Genomic DNA, 16,797 nt, shown 5'->3' on the forward strand with positions numbered 1-16,797 from the left:
TGTTACGAATACTAAGCGAGAAATTTTTTTTTTTTTTTTACTGGACAGTATTAAATAGACCTTTATCAATTTTTAGATTTAGATTTAGATTTATTTATAAATGACCCAATACAATGTTTTTAAACTATACATATTACATAACATTACATATTTTATTTGTACGAAATATTCTCAATCAGCTAAAGTGCTGGTATGAGGGGATATTATATACAATAACACAATAGTTTAAATAAAAAGTTGATAAAATAACATCACATATCACTTGTCACACGGGCTGTAAAAACTGATAAATTTAGGTGTTTTTTAAGTACGTTTATGTGTTGTATATTTTTTAGGTCATTAGAAAGTGAATTGTATAAATTTATTGCTATATACACAAAACTGTTTTTTTTCGATTTGTCTTATGATTAATAATTTTAAAAATGTAAATAAATAAAAAACGTGATATTTCCCTATTGGCGTGTTCCTATTGTTTTGATGTTTCTGATCAATTGTTTTTAATGGGAGCTAAAACCATCCAAAAACTAAAAAAAGCGCCCAGTTTCATCTGCCATCTTGGACATACGGTGAACAAATATGATAAATAATTTTGAACGGAAAAAAAATAAAGACACCGAAAATTACATTTAATACTCTTTCTTAACAAAACGGTTCAGTTTCGGGGTGCGGAAAACGTGATACCTAAACGTCGATTTTGTCGATTTTAATCCGGAAAAATTTGTCCGACGTTCAGTTGTTTTTTTTCGCACAGTATTAGGAAGACAAATACCCATTCTAAAATTGTCTGGCATCGCAAATCCTCTTAAGAGACCGAATGAGGAATGTCAAAACAAGATGGCGGACAAACGTTACCGCTATCGAAAGCAGAGTAGGAAGATAAAAATGGCAGTGGATAATTCATGTGGCGAGACAAGAAGTTGATGAAGTTGACAGGTGAACCCTCAGAGTACTGAAAAGGGTCTCCACCCTACGAAAATAAAAGGAACGTAGGAATACTCCAGAGGAGATGGACTGATGACATTGTCTCGTGGGACATGGGTGGAAACAGTGCTCAAGACAGGGAGACATTGAATAATTTGGGAGAGGCACTGGAGATATACGGGCTGATAAGAAGAAGAAGTTTGTAGGCAAGGACTGGATTTCTCCCCTAGGGAGTTCCTTATCTGCTTTATTCAATAGGAATATATTTCGGGAGCTCGAGAGTTTTGGTCAGAAAATAATTTGAATAGTGCCAAAAAAACGGTGTTAATATTAATGCCTATGTAGACTCGTGTTACACCATTGCCACATAAAAGTTAAAGTACACTTTTTACAAATTTTGACAGCAGTTAGCTAGTGTCGTTTCTATGAAAACGACTAAGACATGAATTATTGCATCTGTAGTGTGATATCATTTCTTTTTTTTTCAAATTGTTGAAGGAATGGCATTATTTGTTATAATATCTAAGATGTAGTAGCAAGTAGAAAAAAACAGGTGAATTTTCACATGTTAGTGGATTTCATCTGTTTACAGATATTATAATGTGCCTACAGAGTTGGAAGTATTTTATAATTATAAATAGTTTGGGAATAATATTTAATTTTGTTGCAACAATAAGAAAAACATTTTTTTAGAAGAAAATATGGAAGTCTGTCATTATCTGGTTTAAGTGGCCACTTTATACACTGTTTGAACATCCACATCCAAAATTGTAATTTGCAGTAATTAAAACGATGTATATAGTAATGTATTAGTGATTATAGAATTTCTTGAACAAGTAGAAAAAATTGTGTATCTGAGAAGCGTGTTTTCAAGAAATCAAGGAGAAGCAAAAGATGTTGAAAGGAGGGTGAATGCGGGCAACAAAATAAACGGCGCATTAAGCACAGTAATTGTTAAAAACTTTTGTCAATCGCAGCCAAACTGGCACGGCATACCGGAATTTTAGTCCTAACACTTATGTATGGACGTGAAACATGGAACTGGAAGAGAAAGGATGAAAGCCGACTGAGGGCGGTTGAAATGCGATCTCGAATGTGTGGGAAATCAATGTATGACAGGGTTTCGAATGATGAAATCAGGCAAAAGTGTATATCTGAGTAAAGTATAATTGATAAGATTAAGGAAGGGTATCTGAGATGGTTTAATCATGTAGAACGAATGGATGACGAAAGAATGGTCAAGCAAGTATATATGGCTCAAATGAACGGTAACGTGAGGCGAGGATGACCAAGGAAGACGTGGCAAAATCAGATCAACCAAAATCTGTAATTTGTTGCAACAGAGAGGAAAAACATTTTTGAGAACATAATATGAAAGTATAGGCGTTTACAAGGCTTATGACATGTCATTGGCTAGTTAAAGTAGCCACTTTTCACACTGTGCAACATTCACCATTCGCCTATATTTAAATATCCACATTTCCTCAACTCTTCGATCTGCTGACTTACAAAAATCTTCAGTCTGGTCATGTCAAAAGCTGGCAGAACCGAAGGGCATGTATGATAAAATGTATGAATGTTGCAGAAACTAGATATGTACGCCAGGATTGACGTGTGTGGCTGTCCATTCTCTTTGCATATCCCTACGGGGAAATGACGTGATGGTAGTAGTAGTAAAAAAAATATTTTACAAAAATTGTGTACGGGACATAAATTCAAATGCAATTTTTACCGCTTTTGACATTTGTCTTCGCTGAGTTACTAGCATTCAAATATAAATAAAAAATAGAACTTTGTTAAAACTCTTGTGTGGCTGTGATGTCGCACTAGTATACATACGATACAAGACTTGATATATCTCTCGTTATTTATGCTACCCAAAGAATCATGTCCGCAAATACAGCAATGCATCTGTATTAGAGGGAGCACGAAGATATAACACACAACAAGAAAAACAGAGACGCTGTGTTGTGTGAAACAAATCCATTCGGTTGTTGACAGTGATGAGGGACGCACGCGTGAATTATGAGCTGCGAATTTAAGTTTTTTTTTTGTTTATTTTTAAAAATGATGGAAATGGAATTATTAAACTGCATGTCTCCTGGTTTTTTTTTTAAATATCCGGGCTTTGGAATATTCTGTCTTTTGCTTGTGGTAACACGGTGTTACATCACCGCACGCAAAGGGATTATTTACCACAGTATTTTAAGCGTTGTTAACTTAAAACAAAACTTTATAAATACACTTAAGCACTTAACACGATAAAAAGCATATGTACATAACATCTTTGTTCTAGTAAATTCGGGCATTGTAAGTTGAGGAGGTCGCGAAAAAAATATTTTTTGAAAACTTGCATTTATTTAAACAATCACAATATTTTATTTACAGTATTTAAAGCATTAACTTTGTGGTCCAACATTTTACTAAATGTTGTGATATATTTGTATATAACCACTTACCGACTTTTCTATGTCTACCGGTTTCGTGACGTACTCGTCTCTTCCTCAGGACATCAATTAAACTAACATGCAAAATCCAATACACACATTCACCATAATTGTTAAAATAATAAAACCAACACAATATGCATTTTAATAAGCACATGCACTGGTTAGGACTAATATTCACTTATTAGGTTATAAAATCTCTTCATCCCCTCCCTCTTTTTTCAACTATTTCTCCGACAGCATAAAATATTTTGTAGGGCATAGTGGATATCCGAAGAGTTTTTTTTTAATTCTTTTTTTAAATTTTTATAAATACATTTTTTCTTAGTTCTTTTAAACGGACGTTTCTGTACATATATAAATACATGTGTATATATGAAGAGAAAACTTGAGTTCTTATTATTTACTTAAATATTTACGTTTTCAGACAATTTCGTAGTAGTCGTAAATAACTTGTGCCAGAAAAATAGAAATCGAGTTGTGGCGGAGTGGGATTTGAATCTCGGACCTTTCCGTCCGGAGTCTGCTATACGACCACGGGACCACAACCCCATTTACGATTAATAATATCATCTAAGTGAGTAAACAAATATCTACATACTTCCTAAATGTGTTTTTGGCAATGTCTCTTTTTTGGGACAAATAAAAAGATCGATTCACAAAAATCGGTACTGTGTCTCATAAAAATGACATCCGATATTTTTTATTCTAATTTCAAGAAAAAACTTACAAATGTATGAATTTAACTCCAAACATGTTAAACAAGTTATCCTTCATTAGAGAATAATGCAGATTGCTACTATTTTAATTTTCCTTATTGTTTTATTTACCAAATAATGCGGGCCGACGTCAAGTTCTAACTCGTCAATATTCAAACTAACAGCCAGGGGCCACACGACATCACTGTTTTGTGTCTGAGTGAAAAAAATAGCTATGCCATCTTTCTTTTTTATCACTATTGCCACAACGTTACATCTACTTAGTTCATGTTAATAATTATCATAGATTTTGTAATTGTTGCTTAAAACAGACACACACGCTTTAGGGTTAAAAACATTCATTCAAAATCAACTGGATGCACGATATGTAAATCATAACAAAAACTCAAAGGTATTTGAGTTTAAATAAAAAGTAAGATAATAGTATTATATAAGTAATAATAGTATTGAAGTAAAATTTTATTTAAATAAATTAATAAAAGGTGTGAATAAAATTTCAGCAATACCATTTATGTGTGAAAACAAGGCTTTTGGGGGTAACCCTCTTTAGAAAAATGTACAAGGGTCAGGTTTTTACATTTAAGATTTAAATCTGTATGTTTTCTTATATTCGAATAAGTGTGCTCCAAGTTTTTCAAGTTACTTCATAAATTTTGAACGTGACTTTTTAAAACACAACATTTTATGTGATTTTCAAAACCCATTTAAAGATTTCTTTGATATATTGTTGTAAAACGCTTGTTCTTGCTAAAAATGTTCCTCTTGCAAAATAATTCAGACCCTTATAGCCTTAAGCATGTCAAACCTTCGTAAGGCTATTTGTATTCTATATATATATATATCTCACTCAAACTCAGTTATCAAAATCGCGATTCGATTTCGTTTCAGCTACATACGAATGTACACTTAGTGACTCAATTTTAAAGTACAACATACGTAGACATAAATGTTTTTTTCAATGCGTATGCTAATTAGACACACAGATTCTTAGAAAAATTGGTTTTTTGCTAAAAACACCATGCCTTATCAATAAGTTATATTTTTTTTTATTATATTAATTTTAAGCGATCAGCTTAAAGCTGATATGCTTCATATCAATTTGAACTTAAGTTAATTCTTGGCGCACTTTGACTTTTCCAAAACAAATCATGTTGATTTTTAAACTCATTGAGACTACACGCTAAGATCAGTTCTTGTGGCATCTTATACCAACCATCAACAACCCTATTACTCAGGAAACGCTTCCATGTATTGAGATTGAATTTGGTTTTCTCCAGCCTAAGGCTAAGGCCTCAAAGCAAAACCACCTCTACAAAGGCCCGGGTACTAAAATCAAGATGGCGGCAAAAGACCAATCTTCGCCGCCATCTTGATTTTAAAATGTGCAATAAACAACTGTCAAAAATGTCAAATTGATAAGCATAATTTGTGAAATTGATGCTCCGTACTGAAATAGGTTATGATTTGCAATATTGTCAGTTCTTGGTGGAATTCTATTGTAATTAACATATTACAATATAAATGGAAATCATTTAAGAGAAGATCTACGAAATTCCAGACATTAACAGGGCTTACGATCTGTCATAGGCTGGTTTAAGTGGCCACTTTATGTACTGCATAACATTCTTGGTCGTCTTTTTCTACCCTTCATTCTTGAAAAATATTTTCATATCCGTTTTACTATTCGCCGTATCGCAAGGCTGGATTTATTCATAATTGATTTTCCATGCATTCGCCTAAGCTAGATATCGTATTTTGACCGCATTTACTTGGCTTTCATACATTGAATTCCTTCCTCTGTCAGTTTCATAATTCACCTCTATATATAATTGTCGGAACTAAAACATAGTTATGCACTGCCAGTCAAGCTTAGATTAATATATTTTTATTTGTACGTGCTGTAGCGCAGTTGGTTAGACAGCCAACTGTGAAACTGACATCGCAGGTTCAATTCCCACCAATTGCAAGAAAAAATCCAACAAAGATTTTTCTCAATTAGCTTGGGTGCTGTGATGTATTACTCTCTGTATAACTTCCTTCCACATCTTCTCTTTCCTATCTGCTGTCAAATCTCTAAAATAGAGACTTTAGTAGCGGGTTAATCCTTTGAAAATAAAAATAATAAAGTTACTATGCTAAGTTTGCCATTTACATTGTTTCCTGTATTCATTCTGCGTTCAACATCTTTTTCTACTCTTCCATCTCTTGAATACATGCTTCCTAGATACAAAAAATTCTTCTATATGCTCAAAGGTAATGTCGTTCACATTTATTATGCACTCGGTATGTATACCTTACTACCCCTTTCAAATACTATAATTTTTTATATCCTTCCATTTGTCACTAATTCGCACTCCATGAATACTGAAATATCATATATGCCATTTCAAATTAGATATGTCTACTAAATCAACAATAATTAACAGTAAGTATTCATTATTTTGAAAATAGAAACTATACTTAGCTTATTTATTAATTATTTTATAATTTTTAACCGTCCCGGACCGAAGGAAACATTTTACATTCCATACATACATCATACATTCTAGAGACTATTTCTTGCAAACACTCCTTTCTGCTTGTTAAAAGGATTGCATCATCAGCGTACAGCTTGCTTCAAAATTTTCCATTTTTGCTTCAATACCCATAAAATCTATTTCTTTTATACAGTTGCCCTTGTATATATTTTCTTTTTTTGAAATGTATTATTTTAAAATTTAATGTTTTTGTAGATTTCTAGGTTAAGTTCTTATTTATTTAATTTGACCAATGAGCGATTTCGCCTAAGCAGACATCTTCAGGACTTATTATTATATATTATTTTATTTAAATTTTTATTCCAGTAAAATGGCTATAAAGTGCAGAGCCAATTCTACCATATGAACATATAAACATGAACATAAATATAAATATAAACAAAAATATAACAATAAACATAAATATAACAATAAACATAAATATAACAATAAACATAAATATAAACATAAAATAAAATAAATTGTTTACAACATTTTCAACTTTCATACTTAGCCTGCTTAGGAGAAAGCACTCGTTCGTCCAATTAAACAAAGTAAAACATAACTAAAGAATTTTCTTGATAATTTTATCAAAATCATTTTTATTTAAAAGGCATTCACTGCCATTGACATTGATAAATAATAATATGAAACATAACATTAATACCAATTTAGGGAGAATAAAAAACAAAAAAACGTTTAAAATATGTATTTATAATGTTCAACATAGAAAATTAAAAACATAGTACTTCAAATTTCAATTTTGAATTAGATATGTCTACTAAATCAACAATAATTAACCGTAAGTATTGATTATTTTGAAAATAGAAACTATACTTGGCTTATTTATTTATTATTTTATGATTTTTAAATTTATTTTTATAAAGATAATGTTCACCCCCGCAGGGGTGTCCCGGACCGAAGGAAATATTTTACATTCCATGCATACATCATACATTCTTGAGACTATTTCTTGCAAACCCTCCTTGCTGCTTGCTAAAAGAAGTGCATCATCAGCGTACACCTTGCTTTAAACTTTTTAATTTTCGCTTTAAAATATGTAATTATAATGTTTAACATAGAAAATTACAAACATAGTACTTCAAAATTTCAATTAGGTATCAACAATAATCAGTTAGTATTCATTATTTTGAAAATAGAAACTATACTTAGCTTATTTATGTATTATTTTATCATTTTTATATTTATTTTTTACATCAAATATAATGTTCACCCCCACAGGGGTGTCCCGGGTCAAAGAAAACATTTTACATTCCATGCATGCATTCTAGAGACTATTTCTTGCAAACCCTAAATATCACATTTTTCAACAAACAAGCCCAAGATTTTACTTGTATTTTGTATTATTTTGTTTACTTTTATGTACCGAAACGTAGCACTAAACTTTCCACTCTTACTATATATTTTTTTGCTATGTATTATTTTAAAACATTAATGTTTTTGTAGATTCCTAGGTTAAGTTCTATTTTGTTTCATTTGATCAATGAGCGCTTTCACCTAAACAGGAATCTTCGGGACTGGTAAATTGTTTACATCATTTTCAACTTTTATACAAAGCTTGCTCAGGGGAAAGCGCTCGTTGGTCAAATTAAACTAAGTAAAACTTAACTAAAGAATTTTCTTGATAATTTTATTAAAATCATTATTATTTAAAAGGCATTCACTGCCATTGACATTAATAAATAATAATATGAAACATAACATTAATACCAATTTAGGGGGAATAAAAAACAAAAAAATGTTTAAAATATGTATTTATAATGTTCAACATAGAAAATTAAAAAAACATAGTACTTAAAATTTCAATTTTAAATAAGATATGTCGACTAAATATACTCTAATACCCGTATGCAGAGACAAAACTTAAGGTGAGGGAAGTACATTCTAATTTCAAATGCAGAGAATAACCCGAAGGTGAAGACAATAGAATGTACTTTCCTCACCTTAAGGTTTGTCTCTGCATACGGGTATAAGACTAAATCAACAATAATTAACAGTTAGTATTTATTATTTTGAAAATAGAAACTACACTTAGCTTATTAATTTATTATTTTATATTAATTTTTTACTTTAAAGATAATTTTCACCCCCACAGGGGTGTCCCGAGCCGAAGGAAACATTATATATTATTTTGAAACATGCCAATCAGAATTAAAAAATTAATTAACAAAAGAAAAATTAAAATTCATTCAAGAAAAAAACACAATCACAGATATGGACCTACATACAATATTCCTCTAAAGTGTGTGCGTAGGTGGCCTCAGTCCTATATTGTTTATCACACATATAAATTACATCGGTAAATCTCTAAACTGTTGTAAAATCAAAATACATATTTGCAGATGATGCACTTATTTACACATCAGAAGATAATTGTGATAAAGTATTAAATATGATTAATTATGATTTAGAAAATATTTGAAAATGATTCTAAGTGAATAAATAAAAATGAAATAAAAAAAAACAAAAAACCAACATTTATATTGGGAGATAAAAATATACCGCAAGGATACAGTATTAATATTGATAATGAAGCCAAAAATTCTGTGGATAAAATTAAGTATCGAGGAGTGTACGTAGATAAAAAAAAAACTCAATTTTAAAACACATTCTCAATATATAAAAAAAATATATGGGAAGATTGAGAAATGTGATTGATATAAATAGTGTTCTTATACATAAAACAATAATATGCCCACATATAAATTACTGTTCTTCTATAATTTTTTTAATGTAATGAAGGGGAAATTGAAAATATTAAAACTACAAAATAAGGCAAAGAGGATAATATATACACAAGTATTTTGTCTTGTAGGGTTAAAGATTATTTTAAAAGGATTCTTCCAAAAAATAAACAGTGAAGGTAAGAAATACAAAAAGATAGATAAAGGTTCCACTACATATACTTTTCATAGTGAAATATAAGCACCTTATATTAATGTCGTTCTGTTTATGAAATATTCCATTCGAAAATACTTATAAATTAAAAATAACATTAATATTCATAATGCACTTAAGATGTAGCACTTGAGTCAATTCAGTATCAAGTTTCTTCCGATCAAGGAGCATGGAAAGTGGAAGCAATGCATCTGGAAAAATAGAAAATAATACAAAAAATATTTGTTCATAATTAAAGTTCAAAAGATTTTGTATAATTTAACAAACACGTTAATATGCTATTGGAAACTGTAGCAATTTTCCATTTTTTTGTTACTCTTACACCAGTATAATTCCTTTTTTTTAACATAGTTATTTAATAATGCATTTGTAGCTGGTCTATAACATAATTTTAATGTCCAGATGTGCAAGCTTTGTCATTTAAAAAAATGCTGGTTTGAAATCGTTTCAATAGTTCTTTGAATTACTAAATCTCTTTGGTTATTGCAATCTAGAAAAAGTTTTTCAAATTGAGGATTCAAAAATTTTTGGTTCAAAAATTATATAATTGAAAAGCATAGTATTAAGAACATCTGCAAGAGGGCACAATAAACCACTATGATCTATACTTTTAATAAGAGTTTAGGTACAATCTCTGTCTAGGTATCCTAAACCACTCTCGTGGCACAAGAAAACAGATTTTCTCGTGTGTTTTGTATGAAAGACACTCTCGTGGCACGAGAGAAAGTTTTATAGAAAAACTGCTCTCTCGTGCCACGAGAGTGGTTCAGGATACCACCCCGGATCTTTATCACAAAGTAACAATGCTCACACATATTTTTTTAAGTGCTACCCGTGCACAATAACCAGCTAAGTACGTTAGTACTGGAAGACTAGTTTCTACAATTATGAAATCTTTGCCTGTTATATTTGTGCCCATATATGAAAATAATAATAAATTATTGCTGTTTGAAATAATTAAAATTAAAATTTTGAATGTAATATATTGTCATTTGTAGCAAAGTTGTACTTGTGCGAGATAAAGCCAAATGTGTTTCTTTAGTAAAGACATTATTTCTCAAATTTAAAGCTTGCCATTTATCCAACCATGTTACAAATTTCTAAAGAAAAACAAAATGTTCACTTTCTGGTGATGAAGTAAGCGGCTTTTATAGAGCATCATTGAATCTAATGCCTTTAAGCGGAGTTTTCTCATTGACAACTTTCCACCACTTTATAATTAAATTATGCTTCTCACCTAATGTCATTAATGCATTCAGGACAAATTCGTTAAAAACACTGAGGACTAATTTTACATTTTGTCTTTCAAAACAAGCAGGAAAAACAGATTTAAGATTGAGAACACAAGAAAATTTTATATATATTTACTCTATTTGATGAAGTGTCTTAATATTGGAAAAACAAGCCTTAGATGTCAGAGTTCCATCAGAATAGCCAAAGTATGGAAAAATGAATATTTCTTCTGGATCTTTCTGATTTAACCAATTATTCCTGATGCATTTGTAAATATATGGGCTGAATCTAAAACATTAAACAACAATAATAAGCAACATATTACATGGATGTAAAAAAGTGGTTTTTAATTCGAGTGGGGAACTAAAATGCATCATAGCCTTTCTATTTATACAATTATTATCAGTAACCACAAACAAAACACTAAATCCTATTTCTTGAAGGCAAATAATGATTTTAATAATGCTGTGCAATTATATGGCATTTAAAGTTTTAACAAGGAGAATGTGCACAACGTCTTAAAAATGAAGAAAGCAAAATTTGAATCATAAAAACATGAGCATTATCATTATTGTAAGCAGCTTTTAAAATATTATCCCCCCTATAGTCAAAATATGGCTATAAGGGAATTTCATTGATCTTCAAAGTTACAATGTGGTCTTTGTTAGTTAACAATTTTAATTTATTATTTATGTAACCCAAAAACTTTTGAGCCAAGACTTAGTAGTGTTCGATTATGTGGAAATATAACATGATCTGTGTTTCTAAAAAACTTGCGATACTGATGACGATACTGACAATAAAATGCTACAAAAAAGTTGGGTGAATATCTCTATGCACCAGGTTAGGCCCTCCCTAGGGAGTTATTCTGATGTAAATTTGTTGCAACAGAGAGGGAATTTTTTTTTTAAATAAAGGTTTCAGCTCCTTTACTTCACTAAAGTCAACAGATGGAAGAGTTGAGGAAATGTGGATGTTTAAACATGGGAATAAAGGTGAATGTTACACAGTGTGTAAAGTAGCCACTTAAACCAGACAATGACAGGTCATAAGCCCTGTAAATGCTCAGAAATTTATTTAGTATTTTTGTTTTAAATTTAGAAGCAAATAAAGCACACATTCACAGTCATATTGCTCAGAAACAGTATTAGAATCTGATAATAACAATTATTGCTGTAATACAATTTCAAATTCGTTAATATCATTTATTTTTCTGGGATATTGATGATCTTTCAATAAATTTAATTTGATATTAATTTCCCATGCCATATATTGTTAACAATAATTTACTATCTAAATAGGCACTAGCTAAAATGGTTGGATCTGGATCATTTAAAAGAATGACAAACGTAACAGAGTTGTCACGTTTGTGTTTTAGCCATTCTTTGGAGATTGAACTATTCATTTGAAGGCAAGTTAAAAATTCATTAAGTTTTGAAAACTGTATCCGAGATTCATAATCTTTCTATGAGTGTAAACTTTCTACAATAGCAGTTTTAATATTATTCAACTTTTTCCTTTTATACCTTTCCTGGACAGATTCCTTTGACGTTGGAAATGCTCGCTCCGACATCGTAAACAGGTATTTGGGGCAATTTGGTAGAATACAAGGAACAGCTCCAGGTTGTAAATGAGGTATTTTCAGGGAGAGGCTTATATTTTGACCAGTGCATTCATCTGTGTGGTAGGCTGCAGTTTAAAAAAATGCATTCTTGAAATGCAATTTACATACCTGTAACGTAAAAATATTTTAGGTTTTTCTTAAACAACAAAGTAAATCAAATTTTAATTATTAATTCAATCAAATTTTTAGTAAAAAAAAATTTTCAAATACTTTATTAGCAACACTATAATAATGCTTGCTCTCAGTCTCAAAGAGATGACTATCTTAAAAGTTCCAATGTTTTACAGTAGCACATTTGTGACCAAAAATATTTAAAAAATAGAGAAACTACTTAAACAAGCAGTATTCAAATGTCTTATGTTTTTAAAACATTTGTGACATGAAATAAAATAACTATTAAAGGAACTACTTAAATAATACAACGCAGCCTTCAAAAAAATATTTATCAAAATGTCAAATGTTTAACCTCATTTTCGTGTACGAATAAAATAATTATTAAAGGGATTCTATTCAAAATCATATACACAATTCATCATTCTATACCTTATTGAAATATGAAATCAATTTTATTATAATAATTGATATTTTGGAAGTTTGAAGTTTAAAAGATGGCAGTTAAAATTGGAACCAGTTTAAAATATGTTTTTAAACACACGATGATATTTAAAACACCGCCAAGCTTAAGTAATTACTTTGATTTATGATTATTAGTAAGAAATATCAATCAACATACCTTTGACGAGCTCGTAGGAACAAAGTTATGACGACGAATCGGCCGAAGCCACTTTGGTAGAAGTGTTTCATCTTTCGGAAAAGAAAAATCACTTATTTTCGACAAATTGTCGTAATTTCCTCTGCATTTAGGCACATAACATTTAAACACTATTGTATCTTACGTTTTAAAAGGTTTTTCTGGAGTTTTCACTACTAGAAATACTATAAAAAATGATAATTGTATGCGAGCGTCTCGTGACGCACTATAAAAACCACACGAAAACCAATACAAAATGTACTGCGTATACACCATAGATTTACATAGATGGACCATCATGCATCGCCTAAGATTCATCGCCATATTGGATTTTTCTATGCGAGTACCATGGCATTTGTAGAGGGGGTTGTGCTCAAAGACGAGCATCTTGTTGAAGCTTAAACTTCTTTGACGTTTCTTATTTCAGAGGGTCGTGATCATTGGTAATCTTTCTAGTCATTCCATCGACAATTTGTCTTTACACTTCACGGCTCTGCGCCCTCTCCACAGCTCCATGTAGGGTCGTCCGTATCGTTGTTTTTACCTGGTCAATCCACCGAGCTGCAGCTTTTCCTCTGCTTTATTGTCCTGGCACACTGCCCATGATTATTATTTTCTCCAGATTTTCTGGGTCACGTCTAGCTATGTGTCTGAAGAACCGCAAAATCCGTTGGCAGCATAAGGCCGACAGGCGAATATTTACGTTGAGTTCCTCCAAAATGGAGATATTTGTCCTTCTGGATGACCATGGTATTCTCAGCATTTTACGCCAACACCACATCTTGAAGACATCTATTTTTTCATGTTTCTGTGTTTTATTTGTCCACGTTTCTGTGCCGTATAATAATATTGAGAACACAAGCGTACGCACTATGAACATTTTAGTTTCCTTCGAGATGCCCCGATCTTGCCAAAGTTTAGTCAGTCAAGTCATAACATTTTTTGCTTGAACATGAAATTTAAATTTGGGCAGCCATAGTGTCTGTTCAGTATTGGACACCCCTTTTTCGCTATTTCTACAGCGTTGTGAGACCAAGAGTTTCCAGTCTTTCTCTCTCTACTATGTTTAAATGATTGTAGACAGGTTCTTGATTTCACCCCCTGGAGAGTAGAATATTTTACATGATAATATATATTATTGTTGTTATTGTAATGAACAGCCTAGTCACTTTATTGAGTGGCTGATTTTACTAATTGCTAAGTTTTGACATTACAATTTTGCTAACATTATATGTCACCAGCTTCTGACTGATTCAAAGAGCTGTTTACTCCCTTAATGGCATGGTGGTAGTCAAATTTAGACTAATTGAAAAATTTTATTCCATATTTAAATATAAAAAGACAATTAATAGTCAGCTAAATAATATAGTTTATTTTTTTATTTAAAAAAAAGCTCAGAGTGAAAGAGTTAAGTGATCACTTTCCACATATTCGCTATTCTTGGTAACGACCCTGTTTATAACATAACTACACATGACAAGTCTCTAACTAAAGTTCCATGTCTTAAAAGGAGTCCCTATTTAGTAAATTAAACAGCAACTTGGTACAAATTAACTTGTTGGTGAACATAGTTTAATTAACTCAATCCATCTTAGTTAACACCGTATATATTTATAATATTACCTTTAATATTAATTTCAATCAAAATATAATTTAACTTCAATAAATAATGATAGTGAAAACATTCGTGCAAGATTATTTAAAAATAAACGCTTGTCAGCAATATAATTATTAATTACTTTTAATATAGTTGAGCTAATTTCAGCTCATTAGGTAAAAACCCATGTTGAGCGGAACTGTAGGATAATTAAATATGATATTAAATTTGTAGTATACATGTAATCCAAGTCGAAATTCCAATAATAATAATAATAATAATAAATACATTTAAATTATAAAATTATTGGTATAAAACAACAGTTATTAAAATGAATGAACTTTTAGTATCAATAAAATTTTAGCGAAAAATTCCGAATAAATATCTAAATTTATATCCGGTGATAACACAAAAAAAGAAAATGTGATTTTTCTCAAGCCTGGGTGTGATGTGATTGGCCTCCCTGGCCTGTTGTGGTGCAAAAAAAAAATACATATTTGTATACTTTTGCTAAAAATTATCTTATTTCCAACTATCAAACATCAAACCTGCATTCTACACAGCTAATAATTGTATTAACATTGTTAAAAAATCACAAAGATAATATCCGTAAATATAATAAGATTGGCCTAGGTATACTTCTCAATTAAACTCTAATGATTGCGATTAAACCAATTTTTGAAAAACAAAAAGAAATTAGAATATTACAGCAAAAGAACACTTAAAGGGCTTAATTAATTTATTTTTTTCTGAATTGGCAAACCATCGGATAGAAAATAATCCTTACGTTAATAAAGACACTGGATCGAAAGAACTTTATAAATTAAAATATTAAAATTAGATAACTTGGAAATTTTTACGGTGAAATATTTATTTAGTTTTTTTATTGATTACTTTATAGCATAAACACGAAGTATTCATTCTGCTCAATGTTTCGTTTTTTTTGTAAATTTATTGATGTAATTTTTACTTGCTAGAATTCCATTCGTGCATGCGCTTTGAGCTGCAAGATCTGTTATAATCTAACTACTATTTTTCAAATTAGTTTTTCTACTTCTTCTAATTGTCAAATAAAAATATAATGTAAATGGGGGCTAGATTTCTTACCATACAGGCGCACTGTAGCTGCAAGACATGCTGTAATCTAGCTCCTCTCTGTTATAATTGAAATTTGTCATAATTGGAAACGAGGATTAGAATAGAAATCATCCATGCGCTTTGTAGCTGCAAGACACGTAGGGATATTTATTTTTTGTACAGTGCCCTTAAGGTGATTACACAAAAATGGAGATAATAAAAGTAATGAGTAGTTAACATATTACAACAGGGATGAAGAAAATTTAAGAGAAGTAAATATAGAAGTCTAGGCATCTGCAGGGCTTATGACTTGTCATTGGCTGGTTTAAGTGGCCACTTAACACATTGTGTAACATTCATCATCCTGCCCATATTTGAACATCTACATTCCTTCAATTATTTGATCTGTTGATGTTTGTGAAGTTAAAGAGCACAAACCTTTTTTTATTCCGGTGAGATTCATCTAATTGAATAAATAATATCTAATTGGAAATTTAGATCAACTTAAAACATTGTTGATAAATCTACCTAGTCCATGAAAAAGTATAGAAATAGAAAAAAATAAGATTTTCAACAAACAAAAGAAAAGAGAAAACAGCTCCCCAGGGACTTAAATCCAGTTTTGGTCTATAAACATTTAGATAAACTCAAAAAATTGTCAGTAATGAGCAGTTATGAAACGAGTTTACGTATAAATGTTTTTATTTTTTACATAATATTTTCATTCTAGTATAAAAAAAGACTTTTTTTTAATTGTATATTACTAATATTTCTGGCTGCTTATACATTGTTTTCTTTTATTTAGGTTATATATTACAAAAGTATTTATTAGTATAAATCTCTACCGAAAAGTCACAAAATGTGTCTGAAATTAAATTTTAACAAATTTAAAAAATATTTTTAATTATTATGTTGTCCAAATACGTGTCCAGGGTTCTAGTTCCATTTTACGTAAATAACTGAACTTTTCATCCGCCCTAGAATGCTATAACC

The 16,797-nt window shown here is 30.5% G+C and overlaps 1 protein-coding gene and 1 long non-coding RNA gene across 3 annotated transcripts in view; both read right to left on the minus strand.

The window, feature by feature from the left end:
- The window catches only part of TkR86C (Tachykinin-like receptor at 86C), a 357,528-nt gene that overhangs the window by 290,261 nt on the left and 50,470 nt on the right, over positions 1-16,797 (minus strand). The window lies entirely within an intron of this gene.
- On the minus strand, positions 9,651-13,351 carry LOC148280658 (uncharacterized). Of its 2 annotated transcripts, XR_015822544.1 has the most exons (4): positions 13,113-13,351; positions 12,282-12,487; positions 10,891-11,043; positions 9,651-9,713 (listed from the first exon to the last, which is right to left on the minus strand). It is a non-coding gene; the product is annotated as an uncharacterized LOC148280658 (long non-coding RNA). The 2 variants fall into 2 exon arrangements; XR_015822545.1 differs by lacking the exon at positions 10,891-11,043.

The sequence above is a fragment of the Micrasema longulum genome, unplaced genomic scaffold, assembly GCF_059751315.1.
Source record: "Micrasema longulum isolate JH-2025_06_02 unplaced genomic scaffold, ASM5975131v1 h1tg000557l, whole genome shotgun sequence".
NCBI classification, from domain to species: Eukaryota; Metazoa; Arthropoda; class Insecta; order Trichoptera; family Brachycentridae; genus Micrasema; species Micrasema longulum.